General features: G+C 33.0%; 1 protein-coding gene and 1 non-coding gene across 2 annotated transcripts in view; one reads left to right on the forward strand and one right to left on the reverse strand.

Moving 5' to 3' along the window:
* MAGI2 (membrane associated guanylate kinase, WW and PDZ domain containing 2) overlaps window positions 1–23363 on the reverse strand; it is a 1847576-nt gene that overhangs the window by 1228780 nt on the left and 595433 nt on the right. The gene's annotated exons all lie outside the window — the stretch shown is intronic.
* LOC141494632 (U6 spliceosomal RNA) lies at window positions 18261–18367 on the forward strand. The gene has a single exon (XR_012470523.1). It is a non-coding gene; the product is annotated as a U6 spliceosomal RNA (small nuclear RNA).

Genomic DNA, 23363 nt, shown 5'->3' on the forward strand with positions numbered 1-23363 from the left:
TTTCATTTTTGGATCTCTATCTGGAGGGGATCAATGTATTCTTTCAATGACTATTTTGCCCTCTGATTCCATGATATCAACATTGTTTTCCATCACTAAATCCTGTAATATTAAGTCTAGGCTTTTTTCTTTTCAGTGTTTTTAGGAAGACCTATAATTCACAGATTGTTCCTTCTCAATTTCTTGAGGTCAGTGGTTTTGCTGATGAACAATTTTACATATTCTATTTTTTCGACCTTTTGGTTTTGTTTAACAGAATCTTGTTGTCTCATGAAGTCATGAGTTTCCACAGATTCCATTCTTTTTTTAGAGAAGAATTTTCTTCATTTACCTTTTGCAATTCCTTTTCCAGTTGGTCAGCTCTATTTTTGAAGGAGCTTTCCATTTGCCCAAGTGTAGCTTTGAGAGAATCATTTTCCTTTTACATTTGCCCAATTGAAGATCCAAGAGAGTTATTCTCATTTTGTATTTGTTCAGTTGTATTTTTCTAGGATTTGTTTTCTTGTTGTGAGATGTTAATTTTCTTTTGCAATGTGTTAATTTTCTGTTGAGTTTCTATTCCCAATTTTTCCAATTGATTTTTAAATTCCTTCCTAATTTCTTCAAGGAAGTCTTTCTTGACTGGAAACCAATTCATATTCTCCTCAGAAGTGCTAGATCTCTCTGGGTTAGAATCTATTTCTTCTAAGTATTTCTCCATGAGTCCTCCTTTTCACTGGATTTTCTTCACTTTTCCTGGATCCTGTGTTGGGGTGGAGGGGCTGCCTCTCAGAAGTTTGCTCTTGAAAACCCTAGAGGCTTTGTTCACTTAGATTAGTAATTCCCAGGGTGGCCAGTAGGGGAATTGGTTGCTTTCTCTGGAGTGTTTGAAACCCTCTCCCAATCCTGGAGGGAGTGAGGGTGGGGTGAGGAAGAGGTGAGAAAGGGCAACAGTGTTTGAGTTGACCTTGAACAATGGTCTGGGTTCCTGGGGGGAGGAAACCTGAGATAAACCTGAGATAAACCTTGTTGGTAGGTGTTCTTCTCCTAGCTTCTTTTTCTAGGTTTTTGCGGATCAAGTTTCTGCAAAGAGGTTTTTTTCGTGTTATTTTTGAGATTACACCAAGACCACTTAAAACAGTGCCTGTCTTCTCTCTGCCATCTTGAATAATATAACTTTCACAGTACAAAACAATTTCATTTTCCAATAGTTCATTTGTACCACAAAACTGAATACAATATGAATCAATATAAAAGAACTGGCTTTGATCATAAATGTCTTTTAAGAATTTTATGCTTAAGACTATAAAAAGGAGAATAGATTTTATGGGTAGAGATAGTGTATGATTAAATAACTTTAGAGAAGGAATAATTGTCCCAAAATGTGAACCTCTTATCTCCAAATATAAATTTGTCAACAATGTTATCTTACAAAGGAGAAGATGCTGGTCTCTTGCTATTTCACTGTTGTGAATAAACTATGGTTTGAGTTAATTTTGTAAAAATTAGTGTACATTTACTATCCCACTTTATATTAAATTTTTCTTTATGACGAATAGTGATTAGCATAATATTCATGTGGCTTCATATGGTCTAATTCAAATGGTTATACATGCCATAGAGATAAATAATAATAACAATAATATAGTGATGATGATGACAATGAAGATCAGGCTTGTTATTTCATCCATCTAGAGATTTCTCAATGAGGAACTCCACCTCCCAATTCAAATTAGTTCCTGCTTTACATATTATGGTTTTAGAAAACTGTTTGGGCAATGACTTTCCTAGGCAAACAAAAAAGTAGATATCAAAAGTGAGCTTTGAACCAGTTCTTTCTTATTCCAAAATTAAATATCCAGCTATTACTCCATTATTAATAATATTAACATCTTGCACACAGTAAATGCTTAATAAATAACTGTTAAATTGGTACAACTTAATTCAATATTCCAAGGACCTGTATTATTTCTTTTACTACCTTTTGACCAAGTGGTGAAAGTCTTAATATACTCTCATAGTCTGCCTTCAAATCTGCTGTGGAAGAAAAAATAAAAGCATCCTCTGGCAACCAAACTTTGTAGTAAATGTTTCTCTACATTTAACTCAATGGGGCCTTAAATGGCAGGCATATATCCCATCACTAGACAAAATATTCAAATTATTTTAAGCTTGGTAGGACTTTTCAGAAGCTCAGTTGAACCTCTTGAGAACTTAATATTACTTTCATGACAGAGTAAGGGAATCACAGTAGGAATTTAAAGGAAGAAAAGTAATATCTTACAATATCTTTTACAGTCCACACAGAACTATAAATATAAAATACAAAAGAAAGGAGAGAATACACACCTTTGAAATAATGCATTATTTTGGTCAATACATCAACACTTTGACATTTGTAAAATATTTTACATATATTATCGCATTTGATAAGAAAAAAAGGTTATCTAGATTCTTTATAGGTTTAAGTGCTAAGCCTTCAACTTCTCAATACTAATTTTAGATTATTTTGCAATGTGATAATTTAAATAACCTTACCAGATAATGAGCATTCATAATGCAAAGAAGCACATCATTGAATTTTATCTTCACAAAAATCTCCTCACCTTAGAAATTGAAGCCTTTCATAGCTGTAGAATGCTCCCAGTCACTTGAAAGGGCTTCATAGATATCACTGAATTAAGTCACACAATAACATTTCTTTTCTCTCATTTCTTCAGTTTCACTATACAACATTATGGATAATGCAAAGTAACAACCATCCTAAGTATATATATATATATATAATTTTCTCTTTCAAAACTCATAAATCAAAATATAACAAAAGTCTGAATTACTTCTATAGTTATTTTTGGCTTTATCAGATATCTCCCTTTTTTCAAAAAGAAATATTATTACCCCATGGACCTTGAATGTGTCCTCCAAGAATTGTCTAATTTCAATAAAGGTATCAGAATAGTTACTTTTTTTTTAGTGTTTTATAAGCTTCAAAAATTTCCTTTCTTCCCCTCCCCCACTCCAGGGATAAAGGAATTCAGTCTCTATAGGAATTCAAAAATCAAAATAATGTGAGTGCTGTATTCACTACAACAATAGATTTACATGCTAAATCTCCTGATGCTTTTCTTTTTTTCTCTCTTAAACAGGCACATTATTCCATTTCTCTCTCAAACTCACATTTTTTTTTAAATTATGCTTTAAATCATCCACATACAATATAACTTGTTTAAAATAGCCATATTTTTTAAAATATGGCAAATGTATTTTATGGGCTTGACAATGAATTATGAGGGTTTTTCTTCAATACTTGTAGAGGATATAGAAAAGAGAAAACTAAATGTCTGTTAATGGAAAAAAAATAAAATTTAATATCAAAAGAAGTATATTTGCATCAGTTTTCAATTTAATTTTATTATTTTCCCAATTGCAGGATTTATCTTGTTTATAAAACCACCCTGACATTGATCAATAATTCATAATGAAACACTCATCAAAGGTATAAATAGTCAAGCAAATCAAAAGTTCATTGTTTCTTTGTTAAGTGGGTAGTGTACTTTTTAGCTTTGTACCTATGGATTTATTGTTTCTTATTATAGTGGTAAGATTTCAAGTTCTTCAGAATTGCTTTTCTTTATAGTGCTGTTGTTTTAATCATTCTCGTACTTTTGCTCACTTTACTACACTTCAATTAAGGGAGATCTTGCACTTCTATAAAATCGTTCATGTCATTATTTCTTATGAAACAATAGTTTCCTGATATTTTTTCTGTACCATAATTGATTCAGAGTACGATATACATTTTTGACAAGGGCTAGTATGAAACTTTGTTATACTTTATTTTGCATTTTGTTATATTTTTAATTTTTCCACTACCACTAATCTATATTCTTTGCCTTCTCTAGTATTTTTAATAATCTTTTTTAAGTGCCATAGTTTGCTGGTTTGAAGAAAGAAGCCTTTCAAAAGGGTTCTTCATGCTATTTTTTTCATGGTATACCTTTGTTTTCTAGGTTATGCTAATTTCACTACAAATCAGTTTGTACACATCATCCTGTCTCTTGATTCCATTACACTGGTTATTTCTTATGACACAACAATCTTATCTTAATTCATAGTTAACACTTAATTCAATTATTCCCCAGTTGATGGGCACTAAGTTTATTTCCAATTTTTTGAACTAACTTCAGTCGTTGAAACATTTTCTCTCAAAAAAACTATCTTACTACATGTGATAATGCTGTTTCTCTGAAGTCCATATTCTGCTACAATTTTTTGGTATTTGTCATTTTAACATGATGCATTTCCTGCTTATATTTCATTTCAGTACATGACTATGAATATCTGGTAATCAATATTTCTCCACAATTGTCTATCTCATAGAAATTCTGTAATAGAAAGTGATTCCAAAAGATCTCAGGAGATCGGAAGAATGTATTGTGTCTAATGCAATAAAATTTAATAGGGTAATGTAAAACCTTGCATTTGGATTTAAAAGCCAGCTAACTATATGGCTACAGAGTGAGAAAGATAGCTGAAAAACAACCCAAGGGAGAAAGTCTAGGAGTTTTAGTGAACTTTAATCTCAATATTAATCAAAACAAACAAAAAACTAAATTTAATCTTAGACTTCACTTATAGCAGTATGGTGTCCAAAATGAGGAAAGTAATTTGGTTCCATGAAATTCCAAGTCAGTTGACCATACAAAGAGGACAGTATTCTATTATGGAGACCATGTTTTAAGAATGGTATTTTCATATAGAGAAGAGCAAACAAGATATGAAAAATTCCATATAAAGATTAATAAAGAAACATAGGATATTTAACATGAAACAGAATACTTGCATAAGTAAAAATGAGTCTCCAAACATTTAGATAACATATGTAAGAGGTTTTAGCTATCGTTTGCCTTACCCTTGCATTATGGCCTAGAATTATGGGCAGAAATTTTTAAAAATATATTTTATTAAATATATAAATAATCCTCAATAATTTTTCCCTAAAAGTCATAATTTTATCAAGGCAGAATTTGTTGTCTCTAGAGCTAAGCAGTTCATGGAGACTTGAATAGAACCTAGATGGACATTTTTCGGTGATACTGTAGAGGAGATTTTTGGTCAAGTATAAGGGGGAGTACATGACTTTGGGAATCCTATCTAATTCTATAATTTTGTGGTCTAGGACTAGGAGAGTGCATTTATTTAAGGTCCTTTTTTGGGATCATGAGAACCACATTAGTAAACTGACAAAAAAATTCAGATGTTACCCTTATTACAATGTGTAGCAAATTTTCCAATTGATCTTGAATCTGACTCTACCTTTCAAAGTTAATTCAGCTTTACAAATTATATGATATTATTTTTGGCTTCAGTTTCATCAATGAGTATGTCATTGAATGTCATAAAACAACCTTATACTATTCAATGATAAATGTTAATGTTATAATGAGAACCTTTGACAGTGCATAGGACTTCTCCAGAAATCTTAAACTTACAAAGTGTCTTTATGCACATATCTAATCCCCAAGGTGGGAGGGTGGGAATAAGTATGTTTATACAGTTTCTACTATGTTCCAGGTGTTGTGTTAAAAGTTTTTATTACAAATATCATCTCATTTGATCCTAAGAACTACTAATGTTGATAGCCTTATGAATAAGAAATAAATACTTTCATATTCTTTATTACAACTTTAATTGTGTCTGCATAAATTATGTCTGAGTGACAGAACTGTTTCATCATGTTGGTAATGAAGATCTCTAATATTTAAATCATGTCACAGTGCTTACTAGATCATTGAATGAAAAAATGCCATATCTGCTATATTTAAAGATTTCTTGCTCTTTCTAAACAATTATTTTCTTTAATAGTAAAGGAAAAGATACAAAGCATCATAAATAATGTTTAAAAACATATCCCCATTGAAATGTAAAAAATGTTATTATATGTTCACACCCTGCACAGAGAGAGTAACAGCTTCAATGGGGCCATTACTATCTATGGAAAAGCATATGAGACAATACCTGTCAATGAGTGTTTGGGGATTCATTAATATACAGCATACATCATTGAAATAATACATCATAACATCTCTTTCAGAGATTCGACCAACTGCAGTACAAATGTTTACTCAGGGACTCATTGATGTGTGCATCATTACCATGTTAGTGACAGCCAATATTGTATGACAGTGAACTCAGCAGCTCTTTAATCTCTGAACTATATTTGGCTTTCTAGTACCTGGATAATTGTTCCACTAAGTTGTTCTACCATATGATGTGAAGTAGGTTTTCTGATCATCAGTCATAATAGCCATAAGAAACAAATCTTTCTAAGGCTCACTGAGCCAAGCTTGTAATTTCCAGACTGTTCTACTACATCTAATTTTCATTCTCTTAATAAAGTGAGGGTGGTTGTGGGTACAGTAGAAAGAGTACTGACCTTGGAGTCAGGAGGACAGGAGTTTGAATCCAGCCTCAGACACTTGATTACTAACTGTATGACCCTAGGCAAGTCACTTAACCCTTATTGTCTTGTATCAGGGACATCTCCAATCATCTTAATTCATATCTGAACACTGGAACCAGATGGCTCTGAAGGAGAAAGTGACAAATTGTGAAAGAAACTCCTCACTCAAATCTCATTCACTTGTTTGTCATAGAATCACCTCTCTGATGCCATGAACTTCTTCAAAAAATGAAGGGCAAACATCCTCATCAATATCATCATCGTCATCAATGAAGTGTACATATATTTAATTTTAACATTAACTGTACTATAAAGAAGGAAAAATCAACCAACAAGAATTAATTGCCCCACCAATGCATAGGGCTAAGCAAAGAAGCACATCTTTGCTCTTATTTCTCCAATGAGAAAGGAAGTTCAGTAACAAAATAGATAGCATGCTGAAATGAGTCAAAGAAGACAAGAGTTCAAATCCAACTTCCGATATGAAGTAGCTTTATGATCTTATTTAGTCACTTAACCTCTCTACCTCAGGTTCTTCAGTTCTACCATTGGTATAATAATAGCAACTACCTTATAGATTAAAGTGGACCAAAGGAGAAATAATTTGTAAAGAACTTATTATAATGCCTGCTACATAGTAGGTTCTTATTAAATCCCTAATATTTTTCATTACTAATCATTCAACAAATAATAATTAGCACCTTCTATGTATGAGGCATTGATTGGATCTAGGGAATACAAAGACAAAAATGAGAAAAAATTATGCCATTGAGGAATATTTTATTCTTCTGTGGAAGAAATACAAGCAATAATAAGCTTATATAAAGAATACATTAAGAGCTTTGAGAGGGAGGAGTTGAACAGTTGGGACAGTAAAATAGCACGTTATCAATGAGCACAAACTTTTGAAGCAACATGCAAAAATTCATTTTAGATAGTTTATTTTCTTATTGCTTTCAGCTAGTTAGTTAATTAGGCTTTAATAAGTAAGAAGAAAAAAAGTTAAGTTCATTAACCTTTGCATATGTGGGTACTGATTTCCTTGGCTATGTTATCACTTAAGTCTAAATGGGAGGGTGTTCAGAATGGGGCAATGAGTATTTTTTTTTCTTCTGCTATTGTTAGGGGCTGTTCCAATGGTCATATCATAATACTGTCAGCAGTGCTATGTTTGATATGGAAGGAAAACTGTAAAATTACTGTCCTAGGAGTTGCTGTGAAAATTGTAGCTAAGAGCGTAGATAGTACTTTCTAGAAGAAAGGAAACAGTGGAAAGTTTCTCATCTATCTAATCCCTTTTTTGGGGAAAATCTCTAAAAAATCCTGCTTTTACTATAGCTTCTAAGTAATTTACTATCAGACAGAAATCTCTCCATCTACATTGTCACTTCCACAAGAGACCTTGGGCTTGGGAATCATGATAGGGTATAATAACCTTGATTTTTCTGGAAAAGGTAAGGAGGTGTTCCCTCAAAGTATAAGAAAATTAATGATTTTATACATAATTACAGACGCAGATCAGTTTGTCCGCCATCCAAGTTCAAATCCTTGGATTCCATGGAAGTCTTACTAGTTTACTGGGATTAGATGGAGAAAGTTAAGTGTCAAAACTGAACCTGGTCTACAGTGAAACTGACAACATCCCAATGGCTATCACAATACCCTCAGGAATTAGTAAGAAGGTAGGATAAAATATTGAGGACTCCAAGACACTAAGTAACCCATTAATAATCAATCTCTTGCTAGCCAATGATAATTGAACTACATCCAATGACACCAAGGAAATTTGCAAGTTTTTTTTTTTAATGAAAACTCATCAAGGGGTTAACTTGATCTCTGCAAACATTCAAACATTTATAGTCATGTGCTACCATTCCAACTGTTTGTCCATAGAGTGCCTCTCTCATTAGCTTGACTATTCTATTTTTGAAGAGTTTCCCAGTTTGTAACTGAAAAAAAAAGCCCATATTGAGAGTGTACACACACACACACACACACACACACACACACACACACACACACACAGACAATTCTTAACTCACACACACTCAAGTAGATGATATTTACTTCCAGAGATGTGGCCAGGAGAGGAATGATAGCCCAAAATTCTGGTTATTTTTCACTAGCATGGAGGACATTAGATTTTGAAATATATGTGGATATATCCCCAATACTATGTCCGTTAACTTTTACTTTTTTCCATGTAAACAACGAGGAAAAATGCAAATTTTAGCAGAAAGTTTTAAAAGCATATATAATGATCACTTTGCAGAGAAACCAAGCCATGATTATAAATACATCCTTGGTTAATCAAAGTTTTGAGTTTTGAAGTTCTATTATGACCCTGAGGTCATAAAGAAAAAGATGAAGATGTCACTGCTTTAAATGTATTCTGTTGGACCCAGGACCTAGCTCAGTGCAAAGCATTTGGGAGGCACTTCATAAATGCTTGCTGATTAATATGGATTTTATGATTTAAGCTTTTTCCCCAATTTATAGTCTACTTCTCTTTCCTCAAATTATTTTTCAGAAAAATTCAATCTTCCTTCCCTAACATCTTGCTTCCTAGCTCTCTTCTCCTTGAAATAATCAGAATCTTACTATAAGAGCTTGCTCTGCTATAGTATTAAACAGTTTGGGAATATTGTAAAGCAATTGAATTTAAATGATTTACCCACAAGACATTTTCAAAGAGATCCATATGAAAATAAATTATTCTATGACTGACTACAACTTTAGCACAAAGTTAAAGGATCTGATATTTTTACTGTAAATTGTAAAATTCATATCAAGAACATCTATCTATAAGCAAAAAGGACCACCAATTGCCACATATCCACCCGTGTTATTTCTTGAGCTTTTATTACTATTTCCCTTTGTTGTGCTGGTTGGTGTTGAAAGATCAAGAATAATCATAATGAGGCACAATCACTATCTCCGCCACCTGTTCATGCATTAATAATTTGAATTAGACCAACTATGCAGAAATTTCTCACAGAGGACATCGTTCTTTTAAAGCATTCCAGCAAATGTTATTCTATGATCAAAATGAAGGCAAAAAAAATACCATTAAAATTGTATAAGTATACTTTGCAAGTCTAGGTACTTTCACCCAATGGTTCTAATGTATTTTTTAGGAAATTATTAATTAAAACTAACAATATGTCAAGAAGAGGGTTGGTACTGTTTGAAATGTTTATCAGGAGGAAAAGAGCACAAATAACTTGGCCATATTGTGTCCTCACATAGAAATAAATCTGAAGAATTCCTAGTGATCTGCAGCAGTAATCACTAAAACTAACCCTTCCTCTCATTCGTAAGGTAAACCTCCTCAAAAAAAAAAAATGACCTTTCTTTGTATCGCCTAAGATTCTGTTCTGCACCTTCTAGTACATTTTCCTTGGATACTTATGTGTTGGTAGCTTAACTTACAGTTAAATTGTAACCTCCCAAAGGAAAGGGACTAGGTATATCAATTATACTTAGCAACAAATAACATTCTTTTCATACAATATATGCATTGTTTATTATTATGAAGCATCATCATTGATATTAGAGGCAAAATTAAAAATGTATCTGAACAGAAAATTTCATAGTCTCTAAGTAAAACATATGGAGAAAAAGCAGGATGTACTATCTTCAGTATAAAAGAAAACTTCCATTTCTTTTGTCACCAAATATTTTGCATTTTATAAATAAATTGCAGATCAGCTATTTCACAATTTTTTTCTCAAACTCTAGGAGAGTGCTTCTTGTGATACTCTATGCATAGATAAAGTACTTTGTTTTTGCAAATTGTTCGCTTTTTAAAATCTTTGACATCTTAGCAGTAGGAAACTGACTTTTTTCAAGGTAGTACAGACTGATGTAATAATTTAGCAAAGATAAAGGTCTTAAAGGAACTTTATACAAAACATATGACAGCAGCTATTGAGAGAAAATGCCTAGTAGCTTTTTTGCTTCTTTTATATTACTTCTCATTCTCACCAGGAAGAAGACTCACTTAAGTGAGAAGTGTTCACTACAAACCGCTGATGAATAAAAGGATGACTTGGAGACATGTCAAAGGTGTGCTGCCCCAATACTTTATCAAAATAGCAATATTCACAAAAATTTCTCAAAAAACTCAATCATTAAAACATCTCTTTGATTAACAATGACATCTCTTTGATTAATAATGACATGACTTATGTCATGTGTATTTTTATGTATATTTAAAAGCTTTAAGAATTATAATTCATTCAGTAATCATTCATGATTCCAAGAAATCAATAATGAAATGTACAGTTCATTATAGAAAGGTGATGGTTATAAGGTGTTGAATTAGACACACACACACACAATATATATATATATATATATATATATATATATATATATATATATATATATATATTTCTGCATGTAATCTTTGGGATTATATGTGATTATACATATTTTTATAAGAAATTGATTTTTTCTTTTTTATTTTTATGGGATGGGTTGAAAAGGAAATATATTTAGGTTAATTAAGAATAGAGAAGGCGGGTACTACAAATATGAAATGCTGCCTATCTTTTTTGATAAGGTCACTTGAATCATTAAAAATGAAAATGACCCCCCAAATGCTACATTGATTCAAAAGACATATATATGTATACATATGTACATATATGTGTGAACACCAATTTATATAATCTATACAGAATAATACAGAAGTAATCAATTCATGTCACTGCTCAGCTAAAAACAAAACAAAACAAAACCTTCATTGGTACCCCTATAGACTGACAATTCAAATTACTTTGCTGTTCTAAATCCTTCAAAATCAGATAGCTAACCTTTTCAGGTCTATCTAATATTGCTCCCCTCTGCATTTTTTAACTGGACCCCTAGGTAATCTGCTCAATCAGTATACAATTATAAAAGTGCTTACTATATTTCTAAGCAGTTTGTCAAACTCTAGTGATACAAAAAATAGTTACTATCCTCAAAAAAACTCCTATTCTAATCAAGATTATTTATGTGTATGTGTGTAAACACATACAAATATAAGGCATGAATGAGAAAAATTTTTCTGATAAAATCAGAATTCAAGTGAACTCTTTTGTCCCACCATTTATGAGTATTTTTGTTTTTCCAATTATATGTAAAAGATTGTTTGGACATTCATTTTATGATTTTTTTTCAATTTTTTCTCCCTCCCTTGCATTGTCCCTTCCCAATGCCATGAGCAATTTGATCTAAGTTATATGTGTACAATCATGTAAAACATATTTCCAAATCAGTATGTTGTAAAAGAAGAATCAGAACAAAAGGGAAAAACCAGGAGAAAGAAAACAAAAACAAAAAAAAGTGGAAAATAGTATAGTTTGATATGCATTCACATTCCATAGTTCTTTCTCTGGGTGTCATAGCATTTTCCATCATGGGTCCTTTAGAATTGCCTTTTTCTGAGAAGAACTTTGTCTATCATAGTCTATCATTACACATTCAGCATCAGTTCATGGACTCAATTGGAATCCTTAAAGATACTAGGGAAACCCTGAAGTGAAGGTGAGAAAGGAAAGAATCCCAGGTGAGAGAAATAGTGCAGACAGGGAAATTAAAAATGGAGCATTCTGTTCTACTTGTGCTATGTCAAAGCAGTTTCCTATAGCTAGATAACAGTATGCTTGAAGGCATTATCGTGTATAAAAAAATGGAAAATTAGGAATTGTCCTTTTCAAGAACTTTGAGTGCTATTTGATTCTGCTGTTTAATAAAGGAGTCATTGGATATTATCAGATAGGATGTGACACTGTCAGATCTAGACTTAGAGGAAAAATCATCTTGGCAGTTTAATGGAGGATGGATAGAGTGGGAAGAGATTTGAGTCAGAGAGACTGTTTCCTAGGCTGGAACACATTTCCTTTCCCTTATTCACCTATTGAATTTCAGTTTCCATTTACAATCCACTGTCCTTTGCATTTCTTTTTATCACTAGCACTTAGTTTAGGACCTGATATATTCTTATGGAACTTAGTGATCATTTTCACTGAAGTCAGGATATTAAAATTAGACAGAGGTTCTTAGAATCTTAGAGGTTCTTAGAATGAAAACTGGTCTTAAGTATGAATTATTAAGCATATGTGTAATTGATTTTCTTTATGTTTTATTTTTATTGTGTGGGGAGGGAAGGAAAAGAAATATATTTAGGTTAATTAAAATAGAGAGGAGGGGGATGTTACAAACATGAAATGCTGCATATTTTTTTTGATGAGGTGAATTGACTCATTAAAAGCAAAAGTGATTGGGCCAGCTAGATGACAAAGTGGGTAGAGCACTGGCCCTGGAGTCAGAACTTGAGTTCAAATCCAGACTCAGACACTCAATAATTGTGAAACTGCATAACCTTGGGCAAGTCACTTAACACCAATGCTTTGCAAAACAACAACAACAAAAACAACCAAAAGCAAAAATGAAAGTGACCCTGCCCCTCAAATGTTGCATTCACATTTTCATTTTCCTTACCAGGAATCTGACACTATGAGTTAGTAATACTTACAAATATAGTTTGTGATACTTTCAGTCCCCAAATTCCACCAAAGAAACATTAGTAGGACATTTCCCATGGATGAAAAAATCCTTGTAAATTTATGACCATGAGAGTCAATGAAGCCTAGTCTGTTGATCTTAGGTCCCAACTATTCAGGGTGCAGGATTTGGATCTATCTTGATTGGTCTGCATAAGGTCTACTGACACCACCTTCAGATTGGTGCAAATATTTCATGAAGATTATAGCTTATAAATTTTAAGATTTTCATGGAGTGGCATCCGATAATTGACATCTTAGTACCTGCTGCTTTGAACAGCTAAAGCTTTTAAAAATTATTTTCATTGACTCCACTACTTTTTTTACTTGAAGTATTTTAATCATGAGGGTGTAATTTTGCAAATAAAAGTCAATAAACATACAATCATTCTTTCTCTCTGTTGATTTCTAAATCAGATTTCCATTAACTATTTTCTCTTTTGAACAGTCATAATCCAATCAGTGAGTTGGGGAGCACCAGTTATTTGTAAGCACTGTGAGGGGATTGGGGGAAGGAGGATCTGTAGTGGTGGTAGAGCGGGATGGAGAAGAGAGCTGACAGCTGATATATATATATATATATATATATATATATATATATATATATATATATATATATATATACATGCTGCATTTCTTTCTGCTTCCTATTCTTCCTATTGCCTCTAGGATAAAAATACAAACACCTCCATATTGCCTCTAGGATAAATTAAAAAGTCCTTCGCAGTCCTAGTCTATCCTTTATTTCCTTGTTCATTACATACTACTCTGTCTTAAATTTTCTGTGCTGTAGCAAAATTAAGTCAGTTGCTTTTCACTCCATGGTTTTACACCAACAGTCAAACAAGACTACATTCTGCTCTAGAACCCTCTGCTTCACCTTTGGAAAGTCCTTTTTTTTTTGTTTTACTTTAAAAACTCAGCTCAAGTACAGGCTCTTGCAAAAGATCTTTCTTAATTCTTCAAACTATCATGCACCCCCAACATTTTATATTTGTATTCTATTTATAATATTTTTGCATTTATTTATTTGCTTTATATTCCCCTTCCATAGATGATAAGTTCTTCAATGGCAGACACACAATTTTTTAAAAATTACTATTGTATCCCTAACATCTAGCACAGTGCCCTATTATATTCAAATATCAAATCAACACCTCATCACAGAAAGGTTATGAAAATAGATTTTCAAACATGATGACAACAGAGTACTAATTTCTACAAAATTAAAAAAATATATATCTTGGCTATAGACTAGCTATGAACTGTATATCGATTGTCTTAGCCAAACTAAGCAGAGCATCACTTGAGAGGTTAAAGAGTGATGAATTGTTTCAGTCAAAACAACTCTCAACAGTTTACTAAACCCTAGAGGTATTATGCTCTGCCCAAAAATCCTCTAAGGATTGATTGGAATTTTAGAATGCTCATCCTGCAAACACACACACACACACACACACACACACACACACACACACACACACATCCCTACCCTAGATACTTTAATTTCTTTTTAAAAAATTGAAAATCTAGCTTTTCAATGCTCTTTTTTATTATTATTGGCATTATATTTTTCCTAATACATGTTATAAAAGTTTTTTAAAATTCATCCATATGCTTATGCATATTTTTAAGTTACAAAATGTCCTTCCACCCTCCCTTCCCACCCTGCCTCTCCTCAGCAATGAACAGTCACATTAATATTGTGCATACACATGTTTACAGATCAGTCATTTTTAGTGTAAGAAATTAGGATAAAGGGAACGAAATACATAGGAGATAATTTTTTAAGTGAATATAGAGTTCATCAGATTCTGAAGGATTTTTTGTTTTGTTTTGTTTTTCTTCCTGTGGATGGGGATATCATTGTCCATAGCTAGTCAGTTAGGTTGTCCCAGCTCTCTGAACTGCCCAGAGGAGCTGCAACTATAAGGCTTGATCATCTCACAATGTTGTTGTTCATGTATATATTGTTCTCTTGGTTCTGCTTCCTTTCCTCAGCAGCAGATCCTGTAATTCCTTTCATGCTTCTCTAGAGTCTGATCATTTACGATTTCTTATATAAAAATAGTATTCCATATACCATAACTTGTTTAACCATTCCCCAATTGATGGGCAGCACCTCTATTTCAAATTCTTTGCCACTACATAAAACAGCTGCTATAAATATTTTTGAAGCATGTGAGACTTTTCCCAGTTTTTATGATTTCTTCTCTCCAATGCCCTTTCTACAAAAATCAAGGGGAGAACCTGGTGTGGTGAGGTTTGTACTATTTTAACTTAAAAGTAAGAAAATTACTGAGCACATATTTAAACACTTAAATGCTTTAACTGAAACTTATTTTTGAGGAGAAAATATGTCTGTCTCTAATACAATATTAATAAGCAGACATGTTTTGAGAAAGAAAACAGATAGAGACAGAAGATAGAGAAAAGAATATGTTTATCTCTAATTCAATCAACAAATAAACACAGGGTTTTCTTTTGGGGAAAAAGAGAAAAGCAAATAGAGATGCAAAATGAAAGAGAGACAGAGACTGAGAAACAGAGAGAGACAGGATAGAAACAAAGAGACAGAGTCAGAAAGACAGACAAGAGAGACACAGAGGCAGAAGCAGACAGAGACAAAGACAGGCAGAGATAGAATTAAAGAGACAGAGATTCACAAAGAGAGATAGAGACACAGAGAGACAGAGATAGAGAGAAAGACAGACACAAGATTAAGAGTTTACTAAGGGCCAAGCTGGAGAAATAAATACTATCAAATAACATTGAAGAGTCTCTTCCTTCAAGGAGCTTAAATTCTAATAGTGAAAGACCACAAGTAAAGGACAGCTATGAGAGGAGGTCAAGAAGGGAAAGGGAGGTAAAAAAAAAACACAGACTTCGGTCAAACATAACTTGGGTTTATAATGAAATGATGATAGAGCAGAAATTCCCTAATTAAGTAAAGAGGCTTTAGTACAGTTTAATCTCCATGGCAGGGAGATAACTGAAGATGTAAGGCAGTAGATAATGCAAATGCAAAAGTAGTGATGGAGATATATGTGGATAGCTACTTATAGACTCTGGAGAAAGAAATGTCATTAAAAACTAAAATATTACAATGCTATTTATTTTTATACAAGGAAGTAAACAAGTAAAACTTCACAGAACCAATAAATTTAATGTAAGAAATTAAATGAATTCTACTTTTAATCTGACATAAGGAAGAAGAAATGTTTTGGTTGTTATAGCAACATTACCTCATTCACAATGCACTTTAATATTATAAAAAACAATTCATTTAACATCAAAGCTAGACATGCACTTACAGTAGATATGCTATATGGAAAGAGATTAACATAATATATAAAGATCTCAATTTTCTTCATTTTTATTGAAGTTACAGAAATCTTTTCCTCTGATGCAATTGTTTGGATGTAATTAATGTTGCTTTTCTTTTTAGGAGAGGGAGACTTGAGAAGTAGATAGGGAAATGGCCTTAGGAGACATGAAAATTTGGGTTCTATTCCCCCAGTTTGATACATGCTGGATAACTGTGTCACTGTGAGCAAAGCTTTTAACCTGTTGGTTTCCCAGATAACTTGCTAAGATTAAAAATTGCAGAATATGTGAATTAGGCCATACAGTATATAAAGCACTGAACCTGGAGTCATTAAGGACCTTGACTCCACAGCTGGATAATCCTGGGCAAGTCATTTAACCTCTGTTTGCCTCAGTTTCCTCATCTGTAAAATGAAGATAATAATAATAATAATATTACCTCCCAGACCTGTGAGAATTAAATGAGATAATAATTCTAAAACATTTATTCTAAAACTGTAAAATTTATCTTATATAATTCTAAAAATAAGTGCCTATCAGAACAAATATTATATAAATATTGTTTGTACAGTCATTTTTCAGTCATGCCCAAAACTTAAGTCTCTGTTACATACTAGAATACCTTTCTCTTACTTAGTATTTTTTCTCAACCATGCAAGAGAACATCAGAGAAATCTGATTAACTGAACTCGGTGAACTTTATAGTAGCTTGGTTTGACTGTTTACTTTAAAACTATTTTGGAAGAAAAATAATCTTCATGTGCAAATTCTTAATTTTAAGATGAAATATGCATTTTGTTCTTGACAAAATTCTTCTCTTTCAGATTTCCTGGGGGGAGCCAAGATGGCAGAATAAATCTAACATGTTCCCAGAGCTTTTCTCTACCAAAGAGAAATGAAGCCTCTGAACTGACATTCAAGCTAAAGATCCTAACAAGAAAAAGAGAAGATTTGGGGTGGCTAGGTGGCCCAGTAGATAGAGCACCAGCCCTGGAGTCAGGAGTCCCTGAGTTCATATCCGGCCTCAGACACTTATTAATTACATAGCTGTGTGGTCTTGGGCAAGCCACTTAACCCTACCTGCCTTGCAAAAATCTAAAAAAAAAAACCCAACCAAAAACAAGAAAAAGATAAGATTCAAAGAAGTGGAGGATTTTAGTGAAGGTCTGTCTCTTTGGGGGAAAAGGGAAAATAAAACTTAGGAAGTGGGAAATCAGGAATGCCAGGGGAGGCTTTTAGCCACAGTGCAGTCCAGGTTCTGACAGCTTGACAACAACAAAGGTCCCAGTAGGTAGACAGCTAGTCAGTGGGGGGGGTGGTGCACAACCCCAAAGTTTGAACTCTGGGAATATTGGGGCAAAAGACAGGACTGGATTGTGAACAAACCACTGCTAATTAAGAACATGGAAACAAAGGAGGAAATAAACCTCTACAAAGACAAGGCTTGGACTACATAGGCAACACTTTTGCACAACAAGCCAGGGAAGAGACCCCGACCCCACCAAAAAAAATAAATAAACAAAAAAAAAACCCAAACTTTGATCTATTTCCCCTAAACCCCAGGAGCAGACCTAAAACAACAGATGAACAAAAAAACTAAAAAAGCTCTCACTAAAGAAACTGCTTTACAGTTAAAGATTATAACAATGTCATGTTGGAAGAAGAAATCAATGAAAAATAACATATGGGGGAAGTCACAAAACAGTCTATAAATTCTACTCAAGTCCAAAAGTTCATCAAGAACCTAAAAAATAATTTAAAAACCAAAGAAGAGAGGAAGAAGAAAAAGGGAATAAGGAAATGAGAGTCATGCAGGAAAATTATGAAAAATTGATCTTTAAGAAGGAAACACAAAAGGTAATTGAAGAAAATGAAATCCTAAAAATTAGAATTGACCAAATAGAAAGCAACAAATCTACGAGAACATAAAATTCCATGTGCTCTATTCGGCAGCACATATACTACAATTGGAATGATACAGAGTAAATTAGCATGGTTCCTGAACAAGGATGACACACAAATTCATGAAGCGTTCCATAGTTTTGATTTTCAGTTTTTCTGACCATTGTTTGCAGTTTAATTCCTCAATGTAACAGGACTGTTTTAACTCAATTAACTAGAATTACACACACACACACACACACACACACACACACACACACACACTCACACACAAACATATTTTGCAAAATTCTTTCTTTATGGTAGAATATTAATGGAGAGGATAAAAACAAAAAAGCAAACAAAAAAATGAAAAAATATAAAACTCATCAGGCAAAATAAAAAGATTGAAAAAATTGAAGAAAACATAAAGTACCTTTTAGGAAAAACAAATGACCTGGAAAATAGATCCAGGAGAGATAATCTACAAATCATCAGTCTACAAGAAAGCCCCAATCAAAAAAGAACCTGAAAACATCATGCTGGAAATTATCAGGGGGAAAATTGCCCAAAATGCTGGAATAAGAACACAATATAACTATTGAAAAAATACCCAGAACCCATCCTTAAAGAGACCCCCCCCCAGGATTAAAAACTCCTTGAGTTGTTATAGCTAAATTCTGGAACTCTCAAATAAAGGAGGAAATACTGCAAGCAGCAAAAAAAAACAAAAAACAAATTAAATACAAAGGAAACACAATTAGATGTGAAGGACTGGAGGACCTGGAATATATTTCAGAGGGCAAAGGACCTGGGATTACAACCAAGAATTTTCTACCCAGCAAAATTCAGCATTTAGTATCAGGGGGAAAGATGGATATTCGATGAAATAGAGGACTATCAGAATTTCCTGACATAAAGACAGGAAATGAACAGTGAATTCAATCAACAAATAAACAACTCAAGAAATACATATCAAGGTAAGTGAAAAAAGGAAGGAAAAAAAACAAACAAAAAAAATCCCCAAAGGTTAGTGAAGACTATATAGCACCTCTAACTCTTGGGAATTTTACTTCTCAGGATAATTAAAAGGTCAAAGATAATTCAAGAGTTTGGACTTAGAGAATATAGATATCAATGGGTCTTGTCTCTCCATTGAAAAAGTTCAAAATGACATCACTATGTTTAAGACAAGAAGCCCTAAAGAAAAGCAGGGGTATTAACTCTAAACAAATATTGCAGTATCCTTTGGTCCACTTCATTTCTCCTGTGCTGATTGACTGATTGATTGTTTAATAAGTCACATTGCCTCAAAGTCACTAAGTACTCTCTCCTATTCTGTCTCATTAGAAGTACACTTTTCAGTGTGGCTAGATGGTGCAGTGAATACAGCACTGGCCCTGGAGTCAGGAGTACCTGGGTTCAAATCCAGTCTTAGACAGTTAATAATTACCTAGCTGTGTGGCCTTGGGCAAGCCACTTAACCCTATTGCCTTGCCAAAAACCTTTTTAAAAAAAGTATACTTTTCAAGAGTCTTGAATTACATCTGACAAAGTTTAGCACTTTCTCTGATAAGGACATCATAAACTGGGTGGTCCTGAGTCAGTGTCTCCCATAACTTACAATCTTTTGTAAAGTTCCCAGGTAAAACCTTCAGAGCCTCCCAGTACTCAGAGTCTTTTAAGATTCTTATAGCTAATTAAATCAATGATTGACACAATCCTTACTTCACTTAACAAGGGGTTAAGTATCCTGGGTGGAGAGGGGGCATAAAGTATGAGAGAAAATAGGCTTAGGGAGAAAGTTCATGAAATGATTTGTCTTTGGATGATAATTTGACTCATGAGGATTGTATTTCTTTGGAGAGCACTTGAAAAAGGGATAAAGAAAAAATGATCATAATTTGATGTAATTCAAAACTCTTGAAAAGTGTGCTTCTAATGAGACAGAAGAGGGGAGAGTACTTAGTTACTTTGAAGCAATGCTACTTATCAAACAATCAATTAATCAATCAATCTGTGATGGTACTTTGATATCAGTTTGAGCTTATCAAGCAACAATTAATCACGCTGTGATTGATGATACCTGATTAATAGTACCTTAGTGATAAATAACACTAGATGAAGAAGCCTAAAGATTTATAATTTTAGAGGGAAAGAAGGAAGACTGTGATCACTAAGTAAATTCTATTTAGTAGATTTGGTCCAGAGAGGAATAAGATACATTCCCACTTGGGTTTAAAAACCTATTTTACTCTACTGGGAAGGGGTGGGGGGAAGTGGAATGGAAAGATAAGAAAAGAAAGGACAGATTAAAGGGTAGGCAGATTAACAGAAGAAGAAATAACATAGTTAAATTGCCTCATTTCAGAAAAAGAAATTGAAGAAACCATCAATACACTCCCTAAGAAAAGGTCTCCACTTCCAGATGGATTTACAAGTGAATTCTATCAAACATTTAAGGAACAATTCATTCCTATTCTACATAAATTATTTTAAAAAATAGGAGAGAAATTTCTGCCAAATTCCTTTTATGACACCAACATGGTGCTGATTTCTAAACCAAGAAGAATGACAAAAGACAAAGGAAATTATAGAGCAATCTCCCTAATGAATGTCGATGCAAAAATCAGAAATAAAATTTTAGCAATGAGATTAAAGCAAGTTTTTACTAGGATGATACACTATGATCAGGTATGGTTGATAGCAAGTAGGCAGGGATAGTTCACTATTAGGAAAACACTCAACATAATTGAGCATATTGATAGGAAAATCAACAATCATAATTACCTCAATAAATGCTAAAGAAAAGCCTTTGACAAAATATAATATCCATTCCTAATAAAAACCACTAGGAAGTTTAGAAATAAATGGAATTTTCCTTAAAATAATTAGTAGTATCTATAAAAAAACCAACAAAAAAATGTATATATATAATGGGGTAAGATCAGAGGTGAAACAAAGATGTCCATTATCAACATTACTATTCAATATAGTTTAAGAAATGCTAGCTCCAACAATAGAAGAAAAAGAAATCGAAGGAATCAGAATTGGCAACGAGGAAACAAAGCTTTCCACTCTTTGCAGATGTAAGTGAATAAATCATCTAAAAAACTATTTGAAACAGTTATAAATTCATCAGAGTAACAGGATATTAAATAAACCCACATAAATCATCAGCATTTATATATAAAAACAACAAAGTCCAAGAGTAAGAGAAAGAGAAATTTCATTTAAAGTAACTATAGATAACATTAAATATTTGCAAATCTACCTCCTAAGACAAACCCCAAAACTGTATGAACACAATTATAAAGCTCTCCTCACCCAAATAAAGTCAGATCGAAATAATTGAGGAAATGTCAGTTGTTCACGGATAGGTTGAGCCTAATATAATAAAAACGACAACTTTGCTCAAATTAAATTACTTATTCAGTGCCATACCAATCAAACTACCAAATAATGTCTGTGTGTGTGTGTGTGTGTGTGTGTGTGTGTGTGTGTGTGTGTGTGTGTGTGTGTGTGTGTGTGTTACAAAGCAATGGGGTTAAGTGACTTAAAGATCACATAATGATTATTAAGTGTCTGAGGACATATTTGAACTCAGGTCCTCCTGACTCCAGGGCCACTGTTCTATTCACTGCACCATCTAGCTTCCCCCTAAATAGTTATTTTATCGAGCTAGAAAAAATATTAGCAAAATTCATCTGGAACAATGAAAGATCAAGAATAACAAGGGAACTGATGAAAAAAATGTAAAGGAAGGTGGCCTAGCTCTACCATATCCAAACTATGCTATAAAGCAGAAATCATCAAAACTTCCTGATACTAGTTAAGAAATAGAATAATGAAACATTAGATTTGGCTAGATTCAGGAGAAACAGTACCAAATAACGGCAGTAATCTACTGTTTGACAAACCCAAAGACATCTGCTTCTGGGATAAGAACTCACTAATTGACAAAAATTGTTGAGAAAACTGCAAGATAATATGGCAAAAACTAGACATTGACCTACATCTCATACCCTATAGCAAAACGTGGTCAAAATGGAGACAAGATTTATAAATAAAGGGCAACACCATAGATAAACTAATAGAATAAGAAATACTCTACCTGATCTATGAAAAGGCGACAAATTTATGACCAAACAAGAAATAGAGTACACTATAAATTGTAAAATGAATGATTTTTTCCTATATTAAATTAAAAATGTTTTGCACTAATAAAATCAATGCTGCCAAAAATAGAAGTAAAGCAGAAAGCTGGGAAACAATCTTCACAACTGGTCATTCTGATAAAGGTCTCATTTCTAAAATATATAGAAAAGTGCATCAAATTCATAAGGTTGCAAGTTTCCCAACTGATAAATTGTCAAAGGATATGAATAGAAATTCTTCAAATGAAGAAATTAAAGCTATATATAATCATATGAAAAAATGTTCCATATCATTATTGATTAGAGAAATGCATATTAAAACAACTCTGAGCTATAACTTTACACCTTTCAGATGGGCTAAAATGACAAAAAGGGAAAATGATCAATGTTGGAGAAGTTATGGGAGGATTGGGACATTGATGCATTGCTGGTGGAGTTGTGAAGTGATACAACCATTCTGGAGGGCAATATGGAACTATGCCCAAATAGCAATAAAACTGTTTTGACCCAGAAATTCCAATTCTAGGTCTATATCCAGAAGGAATCTCAAAATGTTCTAAAATATTCATAGCAGCTCTGTAGCTGGGGATGCCCATCAATTGGAAAATGGTTAAACAAGTTATGGTACATGAATATTATGGAATACTCTTGTTCTATAAGAAAAATAAATGTTCAAGAAGCATCAATTGAATTACAGGATCTGTTGCTGAAGGAAGGGAGAGAACCGGGAGAACAATATACATGAACAACAACATTGTGAGATGATCGACCATGATGGAAGCAATTCAGAGAGTTGAGGACAACCATTTTAGATTGGCTATGGATAATGCTATCCCCATCCAAAGGAAGAAAAACAAAACAAAACAAAACAAAAAACGATTCTTCAGAATATGAGGAATACTACATTCACTTTTTTAAAAAATATCTGTTATGTATTTCTTTCCCTTAATCTTAATTCCTCATACCAAACAAGACTAACCTGCAAACATCTTTAACATGATG

This window comes from Macrotis lagotis, chromosome 7 (genome assembly GCF_037893015.1).
Source record: "Macrotis lagotis isolate mMagLag1 chromosome 7, bilby.v1.9.chrom.fasta, whole genome shotgun sequence".
Lineage (NCBI taxonomy): Eukaryota > Metazoa > Chordata > Mammalia > Peramelemorphia > Peramelidae > Macrotis > Macrotis lagotis.